Below are 23,036 nucleotides of genomic sequence, written 5' to 3' on the forward strand. Positions count from 1 at the left end.
ATACCTTTCTAGCTATGGGACCCCCATGACTGTAATCACCCATTTAAAGGGCTCACATCCAGGCACATCACGGGTATGTAGCTGTCCTGATTACTCCAGCTCGTGGCAAGTTATTTATCTGAACTACTTGAATGGCACCAGCTGCCATTACCTCTCGCTTGACATTCATATATAAATGCCTCATAAGTAAAATTTGTATTTTCATGTAGTTTTATTATTAACATATACATGGCTGGTCAACATTAATATATAGTCTGTTTTTATCTAACTAGGTGAACTTATTGTTTAAGTCCAGGTGGTGGATAGTTTCTGAGATAACCCCCAATGAGCCTCATATCCTCATATTCATGTTCTTGTGCAGTCCCTTCCTATTAGCTATTACTTGTTTTTAATGAATATAATAAGACAAAAGTGTTAAGATGTCACTTCTAAGATTGGGCTACAAAACGTTCATTAACTCCTGTCTTGCTCGCACTCTCTGGCTCGTTCTTGCTTGTTCCATGTAGCGGAAGCCAGTCACCATGTTGTGAGCTGTCCTATGGCTTGTCCTTAAGCGAGCTTCCGGCCAACAGCCAGAAAAAAGTTGAGGCCCTCAGCTTAACAGCTTGTGAAGAACCGAATTTTGATCACAGTCACCTGAGTGAGCTTATCAACAACTCCTCTATCAGTTGAACCTTCAAATGAGAATGCCGCCCTGGTCAACACCTTGATGACAGCCTTGTGAGAGACCCAGAGGCAGAAGTCCCCAGGGAAGCCATGCTTCGATTTCTGATACACAGAAACTGTGAGGTAATGTGTTTGCTGTTTTATGCTGTTGATATCTGGGGTAGTTTGTTACCCAGCAATAGGTAATTAATATAGTCCAGTCTTGTAGTCTCATAGTCCATCTATGTACTAATTCCATCAGTCTGAAACAAATAAATACCTAGAATATTGGAGAAACATGCTTTGAGCTACCTGAGGAACATTTCTTTTCTTTCCTTTTCAAGTGGGAGAGGGTGAGAGGTGGAACCTATGATTTGGTCCTAAAAACATGTCCCCCATTTTTGTTTATTTATTGATTTTAAAAGAGAGAGAAACAGAGAGATAGCATGCAAGTGGGGGAGGGGCAGAGGGAGAGACAGAATCCCAAGCAGGCTTCATACCGTCAGCACAGAGCCTGACACGGGGCTCGAACTCGTGACCATGAGATCATGAACTGAGTTGAAATCAAGAATCGGTTGCTTAATGGACTGAGCCACCTAGGCACCCCTAAAAACCTGGTCCCCTTAAGTTCAGTCTTGGTGTATGAAGCCAGAAGGCCAGTTAACAGGAAGGGCAGTTTAGGAATAGAAACCAAATCAAGTTCACCATTTAAAGGGCTGAGTGGGACTCAGAATTGAGGTTTAGAGCCAACGTAAGAACGAATGAAAACCCTAAGCTTAAGGAACGGTGAAGCAGGCAGTTTGGAGACATTCCATTTCTAAGGATGGAGTGCGTGGAGCTCATGGAAGTATGTGTAGAGAATGGAAACAGTGGCTGATCCATCTAGACCGGGGGCTGCAAACATTGATGCCGGTGGTCCCAGGAAATGAGTGGAGTGGGGGCCCTGGAGGCTTGGTGAACTGGAGTGGGCAAGCCTAGTTGCATGTGGAAGCAGTGTATGTTGCCGTGTTCTACTCAGATCCCCATCCTCAGGGACAGTGTGCCCTGGAAATGTTGGCTGTTAATGGTTTACAGCTGAGGTCCTCTCTGAGCATTACCCTCAGCCGAAGGCAGGTGCCTCACCCAAGGCCAAATTCTGGCAGATGAGGGAGCTCAAAGAGCTGACTTCTGTGCCTCAGTGTGGGACAATTCTGAAGGCCTGCCTCTGCTCCAGAGCTCCCCTCGGATTGCCCTAGGCCTCAAAAACAAATGCCTTTCAGGCCACTTTTCCCTCTGCCAAATCTGTCTTGTTGTCTCCCAGTGTATCTCCCAGGAGTACCTCCAGTAAAACCCTTTGCACACAACACCCCATGTCAACCTAAGACAATCAAGACAAGGGGTAGCAGCTAGCCCGTTCTACCACTCATTGCCGTGCATGGGAATATAGACCCAGTGAAGAAGTTGGAAATGCAAATATGTAGGTGAAATATTCTTTCTGTATTGGCAAATAATTCCGATTGAAGGGGAAAAAAATGACCTCTAAAGTCAAACACATCTGTGGGCTGGGTTTAGCTAAAGGGACAGGAATTAGAGTCAACTCATCCCTGTTTATGAAGTTAGGTAATTTTCATCTTGTATCTCTGTTAACACTGGTCCACCACTTACTTGCTTAAGAGAAGAACTGGACATTTTGTGTGTGAGAAAAGGGAAGGTGGAGGGAACTTAGTTTGTCTGCCCTCCATGCCATGTAACTCATGTAACACCATGTAACAAGTACTTTGTAACTTAAGTGATACTTAATTCCTTTCCCTCCCTTCCAGCTGTGCCGAAGAAGTAGATTTCTAGCTTTTTGTGAGTATTAGGGGGTAGAGATTCTCTTCTGTCATTATGTTTTTGGTATCCTTCCTAAAGGGATACTAACAGTGACCATATACCCTATTTTATACCTGCTGTCCCAGTGCAATTATTAATATCCCCCAGCCCTTCCCCAGTGTGTCCCAGTGTGGATGACATGCTTTGTGTCTTCGATGGAGGAGCCATGTACTGTTACGTCTCGGGGTATAATTTTTCTTCCATGAACAAGATTTTTGGACTTCCAGGATAATTAAGATATACTGCCTTGCAAAGAATGAAATTCATTAAAAGTAACATTTTTTTGTCTTGCAAGTTGAAATCATTCTCAATGTCCCAGTGCAGCAATTTGACCCAATACTACTTTTCAGGGGAATACTTTTCACACTCACTTCACAGTTTAAACCAATTTGATTTCACTACTAATTTGCCTTATTTTAACTTGGACATGCTGAAGCAGTTCAGGCTGCCTCCAAACACTTACTGCCTCATTAGCTGATGGCTGTCGTCTAATGACTCTCGGAGCAAATGAGAGCTTCCGAGGCAGTGGACGCCAGTGGGAACGGCTCTTTGCAAACTGAAAGAGAGGATGTCCAAATTGGATTTAATTCCACCCTTTGTTAGCTTTGGGGTAGTTAGCATTTATTTAAATGAAATTGTAATTATTTTCGGTGGTGCTGATTGATGGGAAATGCCTGGGTGAATAGACTGAACCCATCACACACAGTCCGTCACATAGTTGAGTAAGTATATAACAAGGGGAGAGTTTTCTGTTAGAGAGTTCAATATAATTTTCTAAGGTTAGCTATAAAGAGAGATGATGTAAACCTTTATATGTACATGTGTATAGATACATGCACATCCCCCATATGTGTGTGTGTATATGTATCCCTGCCGCATGTATACATATGCGTTAAAAATATATATGCATTAAAAAACATGGCTCCTTTCCTTTTCTTTCCCCAGAGTATAGATTAGGCTATTTGGTTATAATAAAAGCCTGAGGCTTACTCAGCCTATCTCAAGGACAAAAGTAAGAATGAGAGAGACGGAAATCTTTTTTTTTTTTTTTTTTTAAGATTTTATTCTTAGGCAATCTCTACGTCCAACGTCAGGCTCAAACTTACAACCTCTACATCAAGAGTCGCATGCTCCACCGGCTGAGTCAACCAGAATCTCCTGGGATGGAAATCTTTCATGGAGAAAAGGAGCCCAGGTTTACGTATAGGTTACACCAGGCTCTAAAAGTAATTCAGGATCTAGGCAGTTACTCTTAATGGCCCATCTAACCTTGATCTTCACCTCACCTTTCTTTATTTATAAAGCTTCACTTTTTTCCCCCCTATGAAAAGTAGACTACTTCCCAACCTCATAAGATAAATCATATTTTGTCTAAGGCAGGCTGCATAATCTAATTCCCTTTGCTAGTATTTGCTTTAGTGGTGAGCAGGAGAACAGATTCCGGGCAATGGTGCATAGAAGAAAATCCACTGTGGTAATTTGGGAAAGATTTTGCTGTCTGGTGAGACAAGAAGTGGTGGTAAGTCTGGTTCTGTTTTTCTGCCATGAAATCATGTGCAAGGATTTTATGATTACAACAATGGAAGCCATCTTAAAGCATGGGACTAACAGCCTGGACGTAAAGAACCAATATGCTGAGGAGAGCCTTGCAGAAGGATAGGGAAAGAAGCTAGGTCCTTGACAATGTTCCTAAACAGTTTTCCCAAACCTAGACCACCTATCTCCAGACTTTTTGTCATGTGATAAAATGAAATATTTTTTACTGCTTGAGCCATTCTTGGTTTTGTAGTCTATTACTTGTCCTCCAAAGCATCTCTGGCAGTATCCAAGGGAGCTCCCGGGACAAGATTATCTTGTTGTCTGCTCAGCACCAGTATTTTGTAGGTATTTATTTCTATATATTCAGGGTGGCTTTATTCAGAATCAGACCTTTCTAACACCAGTGGTTCAGAGCTCTCCAGAACGTATTCCTTCCCTATTATGCTTCATGATTGAGCAATACTGCAGTATTCCCTTTGACATACTGGAGGTTTATCATTAGATAAATGTCCAAGTGATAACATGAAGACTTTCTGCTTTGGTATATTTGACCTTCATATTTCCCTTAGTTGATCATTCATGCAATTCTCAAATGTTTATTGAGCCCTTGATATGTGTGAAGTTTGGCAATTTAGTGGGAAAACACAGAAATGCTCCCTGCCTTCTTGCAATTTACATTAAAGTCAGATTATACTATTTCCTTGCTCTTCTGGCCTGTTGATACAGAATTCCAGAGATATCCAAGATTTTTTTTTTAATTTTTTTTCAATGTTTTTTATTTATTTTTGGGACAGAGAGAGACAGAGCATGAACGGGGGAGGGGCAGAGAGAGAGGGAGACACAGAATCGGAAACAGGCTCCAGGCTCTGAGCCATCAGCCCAGAGCCTGACGCGGGGCTCGAACTCACCGACTGCGAGATCGCCACCTGGCTGAAGTCGGACGCTTAACCGACTGCGCCACCCAGGCGCCCCTTAGTATTTTTTTTTTAATTTTTTTTCAATGTTTTTTATTTATTTTTGGGACAGAGAGAGACAGGAGATATCCAAGATATTAAGCTACTAGAACAGGGTATAGAAACCTCCCAGAATGAATGTGTGTCTTTTTGAAGATGAGGAAGAGGATAGCAGGTGACTCTTTTTATATTCTTTTCTTTTTTCTTTTTTTGGTTATGGTATTGAAAGAGTTGAGACAGCAGTGAAATATTGCATTGAGATTTTATTGTTCTTACCCAAACCGTATTTATTTATTTATTTTTTAATATGAAATTTATTGTCAAATTGGTTTCCATACAACACCCAGTGCTCATTCCAACAGGTGCCCTCCTCAATGCCTATCACCCACCCTCCCCTCCCTCCCACCCCCCCCATCAGCCCTCAGTTTGTTCTCAGTTTTTAAGAGTCTCTTATGGTTTGGCTCCCTCCCTCTCTAACTTTTTTTTTTCCCTTCCCCTCCCCCATGGTCCTATGTTAAGTTTCTCAGGATCCACATAAGAGTGAAAACATATGGTATCTGCCTTTTTCTTTATGACTTATTTCATTTAGCATAACACTCTCCAGTTCCATCCATGTTGCTAAAAAAGGCCATATTTCATTCTTTCTCATTGCCATGTACTATTCCATTGTGTATAAAAACCACAATTTCTTTATCCATTCGTCAGTTGATGGACATTTAGGCTCTTTCAATAATTTGGCTATTGTTGAGAGTGCTGCTATAAACATTGGGGTACAAGTGCCCCTATGCATCAGCACTCCTGTATCCCTTGGGTAAATTCCTAGCAGTGCTACTGCTGGGTCAGAGGGTAGATCTATTTTTAATTTTTTGAGGAACCTCCACACTGTTTTCCAGAGTGGCTGCACCAGTTTGCATTCCCACCAACAGTGCAAGAGGGTTTCTGTTTCTCCACATCCTCTCCAGCATCTATAGTCTCCTGATTTGTTCATTTTGGCCACTCTGACTGGCATGAGGTGGTATCTGAGTGTGGCTTTGATTTGTATTTCCCTGATGAGGAGCGACGTTGAGCATCTTTTCATGTGCCTGTTGGCCATCTGGGTGTCTTCTTTAGAGAAGTGTCTATTCATGTTTTCTGCCCATTTCTTCACTGGGTTATTTGTTTTTCGTGTATGGAGCCCAAACTGTATTTAGAATGTCTAGTCTGGAACCAGGATATTGTACCCTCTGTAGATTACTAATCTGAATTTTCAGAGTATAAAAACAAACAAACAAATACATTAATATTCAACTGTCATCTTAATAATCTGAAAGAATCCAAGTCATGCATACCAAAGTGGGTGGTAATAAGTTTTACCAAGGGTCTCCCAACTTTTATGTTGGTGTTGAATCAGTTGCAAGTCCTAGGATTTTAGGACTTCCATTTGGCATGAAACAGGGAAGTAGCTGTGCTTTTGAGTGGCTTCTCTATATTCACATGTGGGTAAGAACATTAAATTTGAGAGTTCTTTTCAACTAATTACTGGGCTATAATCATCACATTCAGTTTGTCTGGATTGTGTGTGTGTGTGTGTGTGTGTGTGTGTGTGTGTGTGTGTGTGTCTTTTTATTGGATGGGGCCATCATTACTTCTTTCCCTAAAACAGTTTCTCTTCATCATGAAGTGAATTCAATGAGTTAGTGGGTTGTTAAGTTAGTATTTGCTTATTTATCTGTCCTCATATCTTAGGCCCTTATGGGGCTATTCAACTATCCAGGATTAATAGTTAGAGTGAACCTTGAATCAGTCAAGGATGGATCTCTATTTGGTGGCTGTCTGTGGTGGTTTTGGTATTCTAGGGAACAAAACAATAATCCTTTAGAGTCCATACTTATGGAAAGTATATTGATGGTGTTTTCTTTGATTTCTCCTTTGCTTTCCCACATAGTAGTCTCTCCTTTCATTCTCTATTGGTTGTCATTCTAATGAATGTTACCTTCACAGCCCCTTTGGCAAAAATTTCCTTGTTAAATTAAAGCTTTATTTTCTAGGCTAGCTCTCTGCATTCCCAATGCCAACTCAGAATATCAATCATCCTTACCCATCTTCTACCCCCCTTTAAATGTCTAAATTAAGCCCCTTGTTCACTTTCTCCCATCATTGCCAGATTTAAAAATCTGTATTTCAGAGACCGTAACCTTGACCCAATACTTATTTTAAGAATCAAATTATATTCTGGATATTGGCCTAGCACAATGGCTTGAAGGCCTATAAGTCAGCCTGTGTTTTTTTTTTTCAATTTTTTTTCCAAGATAACATTTTTATTTATTCATAGTATTTTTCTTTTTTTTAAATTTTTTAACTTTTTTAAAATTTATTTTTGAGACAGAAAGAGACAGAGCATGAGCAGGGGAGGGGCAGAGAGAGAGAGAGACACACACACACACAGAATCCGAAGCAGCCTCCAGGCTCTGAGCTGTCAGCACAGAGCCTGACGTGGGGCTGGAACTCACAGATTGTGAGATCATGACCTGAGCTGAAGTCGGATGCTCAACCGACTGAGCCACCCAGGTGCTCCCATCACTATGTTTCAAAGAAATTTGCCTCATTAAAAAGATTCAAGTCATCAGTTAGAGGCAGTGAGGCAAAAACTAGATCAGTCTTGTGAAGAACCGTTTGCTACACATGTAGTTATGAAACCTTTAAGGTGAATTTGAAACAGGCAACCAAGTGACAGACTGCACTCCTGTCAGTTGTATCTAGAAAATGAGATCCACAGGTGGTAGACAGTGAAAAATATTTGCCATCATTAAACTCTACTTTTCATTTCTAAAATATGCACCTTAGTGCAAAACAAAATTGTATCTACAAATGAACAATGAACATTTTGATGGACTTTTCATTGCTTTGATGAGCCATACACATACCTTCAATTCTGTATTAATTACATTAATTAATTATTCAGCTTTTAGCATGGGTAATAATTTGACACTTAGACTCAAAATAGCAAGGACTGATGGCCTACCCATGGCTTTGAGGAGTAGAAGCCAATTGGAATAATAGTACAGACTTCTTAATTTTAAAATATGCATATTTCTAATGTGGAAATTTATAATTCTTCAAGAAAAATTAGGTTGTTTCTCTATTCCCTGAAACCTCTTCCCCTTCTCAGTTACTCCCTGCTGCTAATAAGATGCTAGAGCCATATAGCATTGTTCGTAAGGCAGAACGGAGACCTTGGACTAAGCACAGCTCATTCTTCCTTCCCCTTCCCTCCTTCCCTCCCCCCTCCCCCCTCCCCTTTCCTCCTTTCCCCTGCCTCAGTTTTTCTTCTCTCCTTCATACTTAAATAATTCTTGGTGGGGGTCAGAGAGAGAAGCAGTACTAAGTGTGTTGATTTCATAGACCCTTAAGCTCCTGGTGGTAAGAGAGTTGGCCTGAATAGAAATAATACTGTCCTAAACAAGCTACTGTGAGGAGAATACATTGACAAGAGGCTGAAAGAAAGATTGGAGTAACAAAAGATCAGGTGCACGAGGAATATTACTTCCTTATTCTTCCACAGTAAGACAATTTTTTAAAAACCTTCCTTCAGGGGCACCTGGGTGTCCCAGATGGTTGAGTGTCTGACTTCAGTTCAGGTCATGATCTTGCAGTTCAAGGGTTTGAGCCCCGTGTTGGGGTCTGTGCTGACAGCTCAGAGCTTGGAGCCTGCTTCAAGTTCTGTGTCTCCTCTGTCTCTGTGCCCCTCCCCTGCTTGTGCTCTGTCTCTGTCTCTCTCAAAAAAAAAAAAAACCCTCCTTCAGCTAGGCTGTCTATCAGGTGCAAGTTTAGGAGAACCTGTGTGTTGCTGTGGCCTGTGTGTGTGTGTGTGTGTATTTGTGTGGGTGTGGGTGGGTGTGATGGGTGACTTAGAGCTCTCAAAGTCACATGTTCACACAGGAATCTGCTTAGATATCCACTGTCAGGTTTGACCCTTGGTCACTGGTCAACACAAGGAGCTGTGAGCATGTGCGTGACAGGCCCCTTCACTGTCATCAGCTTTCTGCTCTGTGCCATTCTTGGTGTCCAGTAATTACTCTGCCACCTCTGTGACCAACTGGTACATGAGGTGGTACAAGAGCAATGTCCCCATAGTCCCCTGGCCACTGCCCTCCACCAGAGGGCACTCTTGCGGTGCCAGGAAAGAGAGCCGGAGATCTTTATGTAATCCACCACCTTTCTTTCCCCATTTCTTGCCCTGTGACTCTCATTTCCTTTAGCCAGGGATAGAGAAAGCCATTCTTTGGACCAAGTGACCTGGTGGGGGGAGGGGTTGCTAACCTGTCTCTCTAGCCAGCCTCTTTCCCCACACTCATCTTTGGGTTTTGGCAATCTGCCACACGGCTGATGAGATAGGTGCTGACATGCAGCTCTACAAAAAAGCATTATCTTTTATAAATCATTCCTTATTTCTAATTTTGTCTTTAGTCTCTGTTCATTTTTTATTAATTAGACAACACAAGAGTTTGTCTACTTTATTGTCTATCCTCTCTTTTTCTGATTTGCCCCACATCAAAAACCCAGTATACATTCGATATCATTGTTGCTGGGTCTTTTTTTTTTTTTTTTTCCAATTTTTTTTTTCAACGTTTATTTATTTTTGAGACAGAGAGAGACAGAGCATGAACGGGGGAGGGGCAGAGAGAGAGGGAGACACAGAATCGGAAACAGGCTCCAGGCTCCGAGCCATCAGCCCAGAGCCTGACGCGGGGCTCGAACTCCAGGACCGTGAGATCGTGACCTGGCTGAAGTCGGACGCTTAACCGACTGCGCCACCCAGGCGCCCCATTGTTGCTGGGTCTTAAAGCAAACATACTATTTCAAGCTTCCTGTTTTTACACTTTCCTGATACTTCTTTGTTTTCTGGACTTAAATTGCTTTTCATCATAAATAGGAAAATATATTTTATCTATCAGTAGTTTCTCTTAAGATCTATAGAGCAAAAAATATTTTTTCTATTAATATAATAATGCAACTATTGAATTCTATGGAAGATGATGAGACACACATTTTTACTTCCTCTCTGCTGCCACCTCAGACCTGCTGTGTTTTGTTGATATAACAGCCCCAGTTACTTTTGTACAGTTTTTTCTGTTCAGCATTTTAAACTTGTTTCCTTTAATATCAGTAATTAATTACTGCTTCTGCTTTGTTTTATTTACCTAATAACTCTGCTTATGACTTTATAAGGTATGGTTTCATAGAATTTTAACATTTACATGCAGTCCAATGCACAGACCTTAAGTACATGGTTTGATGTGCTTACCAGGTGCACGTGCTCACAACAAGCGTAACAAACTGCAGAACATCATGTCACGAAGATACCTGGTGTACCTTTCCAATCAGCCTGTACCCCTTCTTCCAAAGACAACTGCTATTCTGATTTCTTTAAACATAAGATTAGTTTTGTCTGTAGAACTTAATTAGAATATGTGTCTGGGGCTTTTTTCTCAGAAAGAAGCTTCATCTATGTAGTATGTATCAGTAATGCATTGCTTTCCTTTGCCACAGAATAGCCCACACGTGACTAAATCATACTTTGGCAATTCTTCTGTTGATGGACATTTGACATTTGGTGTGGTTACCAGTTTTGGGCTATTGGAAATAAAGCTTCTGTGAACATTCACATCCAAGTCTTTTTATAGACATGTGCTTTCATTTTTTTCTTGGACAAATACCCAAGAATGGAAATGCTTCTTCATAGGGTAGGTGTATGTTTAACTTTGTGGAAAACTTCTAGAATGATTTTCAAAGTGGTTTTACCATTCCTCCCCTCCCTCTAACGTATAAGGGTCTGCTTGTTTTGCATCCTCACTAACATTTGATTAGGTCAGTCTTTGTAGCCATTCCAATAGGTGTGTGTGGCAATATCTCTTTGGTGGACTGAATTTTTCACTACTTTTCCTAGTGACTAAGCATGATGAGAACTTTTCCATGTGCTTATTGCCCATTTGTGTATCTTCCTTTGTCAAGTGGCCATTCTTTGGCTCATGATTAAAACTGTACTTTTGTCTTGTATTGAATTGTAAGAATTATTTATATATCCAGATATCAGTCCTTTGTTAGCTATATGTACTGCAAATATTTTCTCTCAGTTATGGCTTGCTTATTAATTTCTTTTTTTTTTTAATTTTATTGTAACCATGTTTGTTTATTTTTTTTTTAATTTACATCCAAGTTAGCATATAGTGGGACAATGATTTCAGGAGTAGATTCCTTAGTGCCCCTTACCCATTTAGCCCATCCCCCCTCCCACAACCCCTCCAGCAACCCTCAGTTTGTTCTCCATATATATGAGTCTCTTCTGTTTTGTCCCCCTCCCTGTTTTTGTATTATTTTTGTTTCCCTTCCCTTATGTTCATCTGTTTGTCCTTAAAGTCCTCATATGAGTGAAGTCATATGGTATTTGTCTTTCTTTGATTAATTTCACTTAGCATAATACCCTCTCGTTCCATTCATGTAGTTGCAAATGGCAAGATTTCATTCTTTTTGATTGCCGAGTAATACTCCATTGCATATATATATATACCACATCTTCTTTATTCATTCATCCATCGATGGACATTTGGGCTCTTTCCATACTTTGGCTATTGTTGTTAGTGCTGCTATAAACTTTGGGGTGCATATGCCCCTTCGAAACTTGCTTATTAATTTCTTAATGATGTCCTTTGATGAACAGAAGTTTTTAATTCTGGTGGAGTCCATTTTTCAATTTTTCTTTTTTTGTCAGTGTTATACATTTATTTATTTATTTATTTATTTATTTATTTATTTATTTATTTATTTATTTAAAAATGTTTATTATTTATTTCTTATAAACAGAGAGAACACATGCATGACCAGGGGAAGAGGCAGAGAGAGGGAGAGAAAGAGAATCCGAAGCAAATTTCGAGCTTTCAGCTTAGAGCCTGATGTGGATGGGGCTCGGTCTCACGATCTGTGAGATCATGATCTGAACCAAAATCAAGAGTCCATCTCTTAATCAATTGAGCCACCCAGATGCCCCAGTGCTATACCTTTATTTAAAAATTTTGTTTTCTGGGGTGCCTGGGTGGCTTGGTTGGTTAAGCATCCAACTCTTGATTTTGGCTCAGGTCATGATCTAAGGATCAATTGTAAGATTGAGCCCTAAGTTGGACTCTGCACTGATAGCATGGAACCTCCTTGGGATTCTTTCTCTCCCTGTTTCTCTGCCCCTCCCTGGCTTGTTCTCACTCTCTTTCTCTCAAAATAGATAAACATTTAAAAAAATAAAAGATATAAAAATTTTGTTTTCTGCTTTGTTTTATATGGTTTTTTTGTTACTCTTTACTTATGATCTTACAGTCTTTTGATAAGAAAATGTGTGTGGCTTACATTTAACTTAAAAATTGGAAACCTTAGCTTTATTCTTTCCATCTTACATTATTTCCTATTTTTCCTTATTTTTTATTTTTGTGTGTTTGATCAAGTTTTGTGCTTTTTTAAAAAACTAATGTTAGTTTAGAAGTTTCTTGGTACTTAAAGTTTTTTTTTAATGTTTATTTATTTTTGAGAGAGAGAGAGAGAGAGAGAGAGAGAGAGATGGCGCAAGTAGGGGAGGAGAAGAGAGACAGGGAGACACAGAATCCAAAGCAGCCTCCAAGCTCTGATCTGTCAGCACAGATCCTGATGTGGGGCTCAAACTCACACATGACCTGATTTGAAGTCGGACGTTAATCGACTGAGCCCCAAGTGCCTGGTCTTGGTACTTTGTCTTCTACCAATTGCGATCTTGTTATTTCCAATACATGTAATTGAATATATACAAGCATACCTCATTTTATTGTGCTTCTCTTTATTGTGCTTTGAAGATATTTCTGCAAATTGAAGTTTTGTAGCAGCTCTGCATGGAGCAAGTCAGTAGGCACTATTTTCTAACAGCATTTGCTCACTTTGTGTCTCTGTGTCACATTTTGGTAGTTCTCACAATATTTCAAGCTTTTTCATTATTTTATTTGTAATGGTGATCTGTGATCAGTGATGATGACTCACTGAAAGCTCAGACGATGGTTAGAATTTTTTGTTTTTTGAGAGAGAGAGAGAGCGCGCGCGCGTGCCCGCGCACAAGTGGGGGAGGGGCAGAGAGAGCTAGGGAGACACAGAATATGAAGCAGGCTCCAGGCTCCAGGCTCTGAGCTGTCAGCACAGAGCCTGATGCAGGGCTCAAACCCTTGAGCCGTGAGATCATGACCTGAGTGGAAGTTGGTTGCTTAACCGGCCGAGCCATCCAGGTGCCCCAGTAAAATATTTTTAAATTAAGATCTGAACGTTGTTTTTTAGACAAAATGCTGTTGCACACTTAACAGACTACAATATAGTGTAAACACAACTTTTTTATACACTGAGAGTCTCCGAAATTTATTTGACCTGCGTTATTGTCATATTTGGCCTATTGCAGTGGTCTAGAACTGAATCTGCAATATCTCCAAGGTATGCTTGTATTTCTCTACTATTATATGAAATAAGTATATAAACCATATCCCTCAGCCAAGGGTGTCTACTGCTTCCAATCATTAAGCTGAGACCTAAAGATAACAGGATGATTATATGTCGATATTTACTTGTGCAAGTCCTGGTTTGTTTCTATTTTCCTGGCATAATTTCTATTTGTACCCTTTTAATCTAAAACTGTCCCAGTTTGTACAATAAATTATATGTGTACGATTAGTGCACAATAAATTAAAGTTTTTAGATCATTTTGATCTCTCTGCTCCCCTTCCACATGCACACCCACTGGAATGTCTTTAATTCTCTCCTTACTGCCTCATGGTCCAGCAGTGAAAAGCAGACTCTAGAGTGATTGGCCAGCTAGGTCATCTTGGTCAAGGTGTTCTCTTTGCCTTAGTTTCCCCATCTGTAAAGTGGGGATCGTGCTATCATTTTCTTCACAGGGTTGTTGTGATGATTTAATCAGAGTACCTAGAGCCCATACAGGTTAATGTGCCATAAAAATGTTGGTTGTGATTCCCTGCTCCCTCCCAAGTCAAAGGTTTTGCTGAGATAGTTTTTTGTTTTTAATTCCACACGATTGTGTCAACTTAGCCATGTGATTCCTGTAGTTCAAGAATTCTAATATGACAAAATTCTAATGATTCTATCATTATATCCATCCAGAGTTCATTGCCTACTGCTGTTTTCTCTCCTTGTCATTGTCCTTATCTTGCCATCTGTTCTGTTCATTTATTTGATTAGAGTCCTTTCCTAAGTGTTTTCCTCAGTTGGGTTCTGTGGGTGATGTGCTCTCTGAATACTTTATATATCTATAAATATATTCCTGTCCACTGTCTGGGTATCAGATTCTTTTGCTCTAATCCTTTTCTCTCATTAATAAAGAGATATTATTCTCCTGTTTTCTAGCATCTAAAATTACAGATGAAAAATTTAATGTTTGTTCTGTATTAATTTTCTAAGGCTAGCATGAAGTACCACAGTGTGGGTGGCTGACATAATAGAAATTTATCTTCCCGTAGTCCTGGGGGTTAGAAGCATGATATTAAGGTGTCGTGGTGTTGATTTCTTGTGAGGGCTCTCTCCTTGGCTTTTAGATTGCTGCCTTCTCCCTGTGTCTTGACATGTTTTTCTCCATGTGTGCCTGTGTCTTTGTCCCCTCTTGTAAGGACACCAGTCTTATTGGTTTAGTGCCCACCCTAGCGATGCTGTTGAACTTAGTTCCCTCTTTAAAGACACTGTGTCTAAATATTGTCCCATTCTGAGTACTGAGTAGGATTTCACCATATGAATTTGGGGTAACAAAAATTCAACCCAAACAATGTTATTCTTTTCCTTTTGTAAAGTGATCTTTCTCCTTCCCTCCATCTCTTTTTTCTTTCTTCCCCCTTTCCCTTCCTCATTATTCTGGAACTCAGCCCCTTTAATTTGCAGACTCGAGTGGAACATTTTTTTCCTTTGCTATTTTTTGCCAATCTAGCTGTTTTCTCTTTCTGAAACTCCCATTACTTGTCAATCTTTTAAGAATCTTATTTTTCCTTCATTATTCCCATCTCTAAGTATATTTGCCATAGGTTGTGCGATATTCTTCCAATTGACTTTCTAGGTCACTAATTTAGTTTTTAATAAGGACGATTGTTTCCTTAGATCAATATATTCACCTTATAAATGTGAAAGCCATGTTTTCTAGTTGCAGAATATTTTTATGGTGCTAACATTGACCTATTTAAATGCTATTTCATTGAATTTTTGTTAAACATTTAGCTATATCCTCCAGGAATCTTATCTGCTTTAAAGGTACACAATTGGAAATTTCTTTGTTTTCTTCCACTTTTGAATTGCCAGGTTCCCTTAGGTGCATTGTTAATTTCCTTTGCCTATGCTCTGTTTATCCTTGGTGCATGGGTAAAGCTAATGAGTACTTTGAGAAATGACAAGCCCATGGGTGATGGTCAGCACAGCAGCACCTGCCTCTTCCCTGTGGGTCAGGGATGTAGCAAAAGGTGAGGGATCAGTCCTTTGGTGAACACCAGGAGAAAGCTTCCTTGCTCTCTGACTTATTTGGTCACAATGGTCCCAAGTGTCAGAGTGGAGGAGGAACCCAGTTCACCTTCAGACAACAGGGAAATCTGTAAGTTCTCCCAAGATACCACACAGGGCACCCCCTTTCTTCTTTGGATTCTATGAATTTCTTTAGTACAAGCTCTCAGGGAACATGAGGTCCAGACCTTTTTCCACATCTCTTGATTTCCGATTTGCATGATTCCTTTGACCGCGGAAGGAAAACATCCTGTACCTGTGTTATCCTTTGGGACCCCATCAGAACCCCAGGTTGAAATCCCCTTTTCATGCATCTTGATAGTCTCTTGGCTGGTGTTTTTCTCAGGAGAGATAAACTATGGTTGGCTGTAGTTGAGAAAGAAGAGGGGCGCCTGGGTGGCGCAGTCGGTTAAGCGTCCGACTTCAGCCAGGTCACGATCTCGCGGTCCGTGAGTTCGAGCCCCGCGTCGGGCTCTGGGCTGTTGGCTCGGAGCCTGGAGCCTGTTTCCGTTTCCGTATCTGTGTCTCCCTCTCTCTCTGCCCCTCCCCCGTTCATGCTCTGTCTCTCTCTGTCCCAAAAAATAAATAAAACGTTGAAAAAAAAAAAAAAAAAAGAAGAGTGGCTAGAACTCATTTTGAGGCCACCACAGGATCGTTGCTAACTGTGAAAGCTTTCATCTCAACCTGTGGCAAAACTTTTTAGTTTTGTAAAATTAAATTAGAATACTGATTATATATTCTTTTCAATACTTATGAAATAACCTTATATTTTGTAACCATATTTATAGCAATTACTTAAACTCAATTCCCTGCATTAATAGTTTTAAAGTCAATCATCAGCAGCTGTGCTTCCTGACTTTTAGTGATCTTTTATCATTCTTGAAATCTTTATTTTGGTAAATTTCTTAGACTGATAAATCTGTGGAAATGCAGGAATCATCACAGGTTTTTGTTTTTTTGTTTTTTTGTTTTTTGTTTTTTTTGGTGAGGCACTGCAAATTTAAAAATGTCATCCTTCCTTTCCTACCTTCCTTTCTCCCTCTCTTTTCATACCTGAATCATAAATTTTTGTGGTTTTAATTCTCGGGTCACAATCTATTGTCCACAACACCTTATAGGCACCATCCTGCTAGTTTCTGGCCAGGGGCAGATCTAGGTTTTGTGGAGTCTGAAGTTTATATAATTTAAGGTAGCTTCTTTCAGAAAAAGAATACAAAATCAACAATCTAAAAACTAGTTATGAAAGGTCAGATTTATTTAGAAGGGGACCATGGAACTGTGGGGTCTTGAAGCTCAAACTTTATTAACTACCTGGCTAGTCTGTCTCTGTTTATAAAGGTGTTTAATATCGTGAAGGACAAATGTCAGGCCAGTCTATTTTGGTTCCTTGGTGGTCAGCGTTTCACTCCTGTGCTGAATGCTATTGGGACTTTTTTTTTTAATGCTTGAAATTAAAGATTTTCATGGGGAAAATCTATATTTTGGCCTCCTTTTATCAATGTTATCTGATATCTGGTGAATCTGTAGATTCAGATCTTTTAGCTCAGGAAAGTTTTCTCCCATTATATCTTTGATTTTTTATTTTCTTTCCATGTATTTGTTTTCTTCTCCAGTAAATTCTAAGTTGCATGTCTATTCTGTTCCCAAAGCTATCATCTTTCTTGTTCTTAGTTCTTTTCTTTGCATTTGGGCAACAAGTTTGTCTTCTATTTTACTTATTTTATTTCCCTTAGTGTTGACTTACTACTTTTAATACGTTTTCAAATTCTGCTATAATCTTTTATTTTATCAATATTCTATTTTATCTCACTTGGCTCTCATTTTATCACCAGCTGCCTCTCATTCATCTCTGTCTTCATTTCTGCTGAGGATATTCATCTTTTTCCTTTTGTTTTATAGAGTATATGTTTTATTACAAGCAGAAAGTAAGTATTCTTATTTATGCTTCTTAAAATAAATATGTTTGAAACACACATTTTGTCTCTGCATCTTGAGTGCATATTCCCTTCATGTTACAGAATCTTTTTGTTTGACATATAATAATATAATATAGTATAATATAATATAATATAGTATAGTATAATATAATATAATATAATATATTTAACTCATATATATATAATATAATAATATTATATTATAATTAATAATATAATAAGTAATTATTATATAATATATAATATAATTAATAATATAATAATATAATATATAATATATAATATAATAATATATAATATAATATAATATAATATAATATAATATAATATAATATAATATATTTAACTCATATTCATAGAATGGTTAAAGTTCTATCCAGATATGACATTTTCTTTTAAAAGGTACTATTTATTTTCTACTAGAATGTTGTGAGAATCCTTTTTGTTTTTAACTGTAGGGATGGCTACCAGTTTGGTGATCCATAAGTATGAAAAAAGAGGGAGGGAATTTTCTTTCTTTATTGAGTTTCCCCTACACAGGACTTTTGTGTTTCCATTTCCTTTCTGGTGATGTGCCTGCCACATTAGGCAAGACTAATGCTGCTTAAGAAGTGCCTTAGCGGTGCCTGGGTGGCTCAGTAGGTTGGGCATCTGACTTTTGGTTTTGGCTCAGGTCATGATCTCACAGTTTCGTGAGTTTAGGCTCTGCGCCTGCTTGGGGTTCTCTCTCTCTTCCACTCTCTCTGTCCCTCCCCCTTTTGTGCTGTTCTTTGTCTTTATCAAAATAAATAAAGAAACTTAAAAAAAAAAAGTACCTTTAGTGTTTCTGTTGGCAGTAAATTGGGTGAAGCCTACTTCATAGCTGCCCTAAATGGTACTGAGCTGTGGTGGCTTAAGAAATGCCAAATGAACTTTCCTTATCTTTTCCATGGGTTCCCATGTCTTGTCCCAGAATCTTGCACATCAAGAGTGTTGTTGGGTCTGAGATATCCCCTATTTGTTTTCCTTGGCACCTCACTTACCTCTCATGGAGGTCAAGTGCATGTTCCATTAGTGCAAAATCAGTGAAAATGTTCTTAAACTTTTCAGCATGTGCATGACACATTTTCCTATGTGAATTCAGGCTTTCTATTATTCCTACATCAACTCAAACATTTTGATGAGAACTGCAAAGAGGAAAATAAGGTCCATGCTCGCTTGCTGTTCTAGCTCATGTGCTTACCTCCACGGTACTGCATGTTTGAGAAGTGGCGGACCGGACTTGGCGAGGGCTGACATACTTGCATTGAGGAATGAAATGGAAAGAAAATGGCATAGATTTGGAAGGAGGTAAAAGTACAAATTTACGGATGGTTACCATATACCAGCAAAGTGAGTTAGGAGCCACCTGCTAGCTTCCGACCCTGGTAATGGAATTAGAACATGATGGTTTGGCACTGAATATTGCACCTGACCTAGAAAAATAGCACTCTGTTATGACTTTGCATGGTTAGTTTCAGGTAACTTGTATAAACTACAGTGGCAAATTCTCTCCTTCTACTGAGCAGCTTCTAAATTCAGTGGCTTTCGGGGCGCCTGGGTGGCTCATTTGGTTAAGCGGCCGACTTCGGCTCAGGTCATGATCTCGCGGTCCGTGAATTCGAGCCCCACGTCGGGCTCTGTGCTGACAGCTCAGAGCCTGGAGCCTGTTTCAGATTCTGCGTCTCCCTCTCTCTGACCCTCCCCCATTCATGCTCTGTCTCTCTCTGTCTCAAAAATAAATAAACGTTAAAAAAAAAATTTAAATTTAGTGGCTTTCTCTCCGGGACTGTGACCTTTGGTTGTACACATCCAATTGGGTGGTTGAAAACCTGAATAGTGACAAATGTTCTAATTTCTGCAGAGTGCTTCTCTTGTGGGATTGGGCTTAAGGAAAACACTGGCAAATCTGTGATACATATGAGGAAAGGGGTATGATGAAAGGCCTGAAGGAATTTATCAGGGATGTCTAGAAGTATCTCAAGAAAAGGAAAAAGAAAGGTAGGCCACTTTTGTCTTTTTTTTTTTTTTATCGATGAACACAAGAATTAAGATTATGACCCACTGTCTTCTTTTATTCCCATTACAATGGATTTTGAGAATATTTACTTCCAAAGAAAATTCTGGGTTCTAATCTCAGGTCTTACTCTGGGGAGAATTACACAAACTCTCTAATATCAATGTCTTTGCTGGTAAAATGTGAATAATAATACACACTGGATATACTGACATAACTGAGGACCCCATGTCTGGCACCTACAGGGCACTTGATAGTACCAGCTGTTATTTTTATCTCTCTTTTATTGCTATATTTACTATTATACTAATAAATTATGGTTATAAATCTTGTCTGCAAACAATGAAAACCAATATTCACCTGGTTTCATATGTATATAAAACTGAAGACTCAGGAATAGAGCAGACTTCAGGAATGGCTGATTCAGGGTTTATACAATGTGACAAAGATGTCCTCCTGACTTTTTCTTGAGATATAATTACTTCATTCTCAGTCTCCATGTGATGGCAGGATTGCACAGGGGATCAGAATATGCCACCCCAAAATATGTTACTCTGGCAGAAGGATTATTTTGAGCTGAAGGAAATTGAGAAAAAAGCAGATCCAAGGTAAAGTCTCTGCTATGTCTCAATCTGCCTGAAAACAGATCATAGATTCCACTTATGAAGGTGCTTCTGTCTTCTCTATCCTTCGCCTACCAGGAAGAGGCTAACAGCCTCATCGCTGGCAATGACAGGGCACCAAGAGAGTCCACACAAACAAACCTCAGTATCTAGCCCTTATCTACCATTAGTTTTCTCTTATATTTGCCTTCTTACAATTTGCTGCCCCTAGAAGTTCAAAGTCCTTCTCCTTTGTCTTATCACTTTACTTTAAATCTGTCCTCTTTTTTTTTTTTTTTTTTTTTTTTTGTCCAAATGGCATAAAAGCTTCCAAGCCTGGCTGTTTCTTTGGGAATTTTCTCTTCTTTCTGTGAAACCTCCTTACACTGCGTAAAACTTTTAACATCAAATAAACGTGCATGCCTTTTCTTTGTTAATCTGTCTGTTGTCGATTTATTTCACAGACCCAGCTGAAGAATCCAAGAGGGTACAGGAGAATTGTCCTCCTCTGCAATTGTTTCAGCAGTTCCAAGAGTCAGATCATGAGAGAGAGCAGGCGCCATTGTGCCAGCAGGAGTAGGAATGTGTTGAGATTCTGACTGGCCAGCTTGGGTCACTTGCCCATCTTGCACCATCTTCATATACTGAATTATGCCTGGGGATGGAGCCCTACCTTGACTGTATTGTCTGCCAGTGGGGCAGAGCTGCTGAGAGAAGGGAGACTGGATGCTGGGGAGACAAGCGACAGATGTGCAGTCGGTTAAGAAATGGGATGAGAGAGGAGGATTCTTTCCCCATTGAACATGCTAGTTCATCTTTTACTGTAGGTTTGCAAATAAAGGATGGAGGAATGACTTAATAATGACCTCTAAATGTAAGCAATACTAAAAATCAGGGATAAGGACCTGTCATTTTCCTGGATTTCATTTCTCCATTTAGGACACAACTGACCAATGTGGTGACAGGAGAGCCTAATGAAGAGCTTAGGGAGAGAGTGGGGGCTTTCACTTAATTGGACCATGCCCGGCAATGAAATGGAATAATGCAGCCATCCGCAGAAAACAGGCTGAAAGGACTAGATGAATTTTGACCAGATTTAATTGTGACCAGATTGTGGGAGTGAAAAGTTTCAGTGTGAGTCAAGTTAACTGTTTTATTTCATGTCCCATTTTTAATGCTTCCATATAGCCCTCTCGCTTTTTCTAAATTACATGCCTCATTGTATTTGAGTTCCTCCTGCTTTTGACAGCTCCATGGCTTCCAATTTTGCTTCTGCTGCTTTGATTATTATTCCTGATTTGGTTGTTGATGAGACATGTGGTTTTCTTCAATTAGCTCTGTCACTCTTACAAATGTGTGTGTCTCGCAAGTGTCCTAATTAAAGTCAGGAGGAGGAGGGGGGCAGAAATTACAGGCAATTACAGCGGTGCCACCCTCCCCTCTCCCTGCTCTTTTCTCCTCATCATCGGGGCGCGTTCTTCTGTATCTCCATTTTGCAAGCACATTGAGCAGCCTCTCTGTTTAAAATCCCATTAATTTTTTCTGAACACGATATGCCGCTGTGTCAGTGTGTCATGCATTAGCTTTCAGGAAACCCCATAGCTTTCATTTAGCTTTATTAAGTACAGTCTCCTCTCTGCCAGTTTCTATCATTCTTTCAATTCGTCCTGAGATAGAAGACTCCCTTCACCATTATGCATGGTGCTGTAAAGTCTCCCCAAACCTGCGGCCGCCTCTTGTGTGGGCTTACCTTCAGTTCACTCCATTTCGATGCTACACACATTGATTGATTCTCTGGGTCTCTGCAACATGCAGTGCAGCCTGCTAGGAGCCTGGACTACAAAGATAAGTAAGCGCAATGAGGCTAAGACAGTGTGGATGCGTAGTAAGAAAAAGCTGGATTTCAGAGCTGGACACGGCAGAGTTCAAATGCTTGCTTTGCTATGTGCTAGCTGTTTGGCCTTGGGTAAATCACTTAGCTGGTTTTTTTCATGTGTTAAAATTATGCTAATAATACTTACCTTGCAGAGTTGTTGTGAAGATTGGAGTTAATGTATGCAAAGTAGCTAGCTTAGTGCCTGCTATACCTCCATAAATGGGAGCTATAATTATTATCATGAATAAGATATAGTGTACTTAAGGAACTCACCATCTACTCAAAGGGAGAGAAGAGTAAATTAACTCTTATAATATATTGTTATATATATATATAATAATGAAAGTATGTAGGTGGTAATGGAGTAGCCTCCCTGAAGCTCTGCATGTTCTCTCTTCCACCCACCTGTCCGTCCTCCCCTATGTAATCTACCCTCCAACATCTCCAATATACTTTGGCCACATGACCTACCCCTTCTCAGTCTCCCTTCACTGGTCTCTGTTCCCTCTGCCTGCAAAGCTCATCTGCGTGGTCCTTACATGGCTGTCTCTTCCTCACCACCCACCATTCAGCTTAGTCATCTACTAGAAAGGCTTTCCATTGCCATCCAGTCTAAAGTAGCTCATCCACTCACCTCCATTTTGAAAAACAAAACAGTTTTATTTACTTCGTAGGAATTATCTGCGATTACTTTATCTGTTGGTTTTGATGTTTATTTCCTGGTGCTCCCCACTGGATATAAATGCCATGAGGGCAGGGACCATATCTGTGTTTGTTCACAGCTGTTTTCCTGTTGACAAGAACAGTGGCTACAACATAGACCATGCTAAATAAATACTTGGGGGAATGAATAGTGGTGGGAGATACCCAGTAGAGACCTTGAACAGAAGGAGTTCTGTGGTGGTAGCTGTGCATTTTGCTGTTGCTATTATTGACAAGTGCCCACTACCCAACACATCTACCGTTAAGGGCTCCCAGGTCTAAGGCAAGAGGCTAAGATAATGGGAATCTCACACAGTGATGTCTAACTCTGTACTGCTCAACCTGGCTTTAGAAAACTGGTTTTGAATG

The 23,036-nt window shown here is 39.8% G+C and overlaps 1 long non-coding RNA gene across 1 annotated transcript in view; it reads left to right on the top strand.

The window, feature by feature from the left end:
- LOC123386159 overlaps nt 1-20,362 on the top strand; it is a 58,051-nt gene extending 37,689 nt beyond the window's left edge. The window contains exons 2-3 of the long non-coding RNA XR_006599863.1: nt 507-789; nt 19,335-20,362. This is a non-coding gene — a long non-coding RNA (uncharacterized LOC123386159). The remainder of the gene's footprint in view (nt 1-506; nt 790-19,334) is intronic.
- The last annotated feature ends 2,674 nt before the right edge of the window (nt 20,363-23,036 follow it).

Source organism: Felis catus, chromosome B3 (assembly GCF_018350175.1).
Source record: "Felis catus isolate Fca126 chromosome B3, F.catus_Fca126_mat1.0, whole genome shotgun sequence".
Taxonomy (NCBI): Eukaryota; Metazoa; Chordata; class Mammalia; order Carnivora; family Felidae; genus Felis; species Felis catus.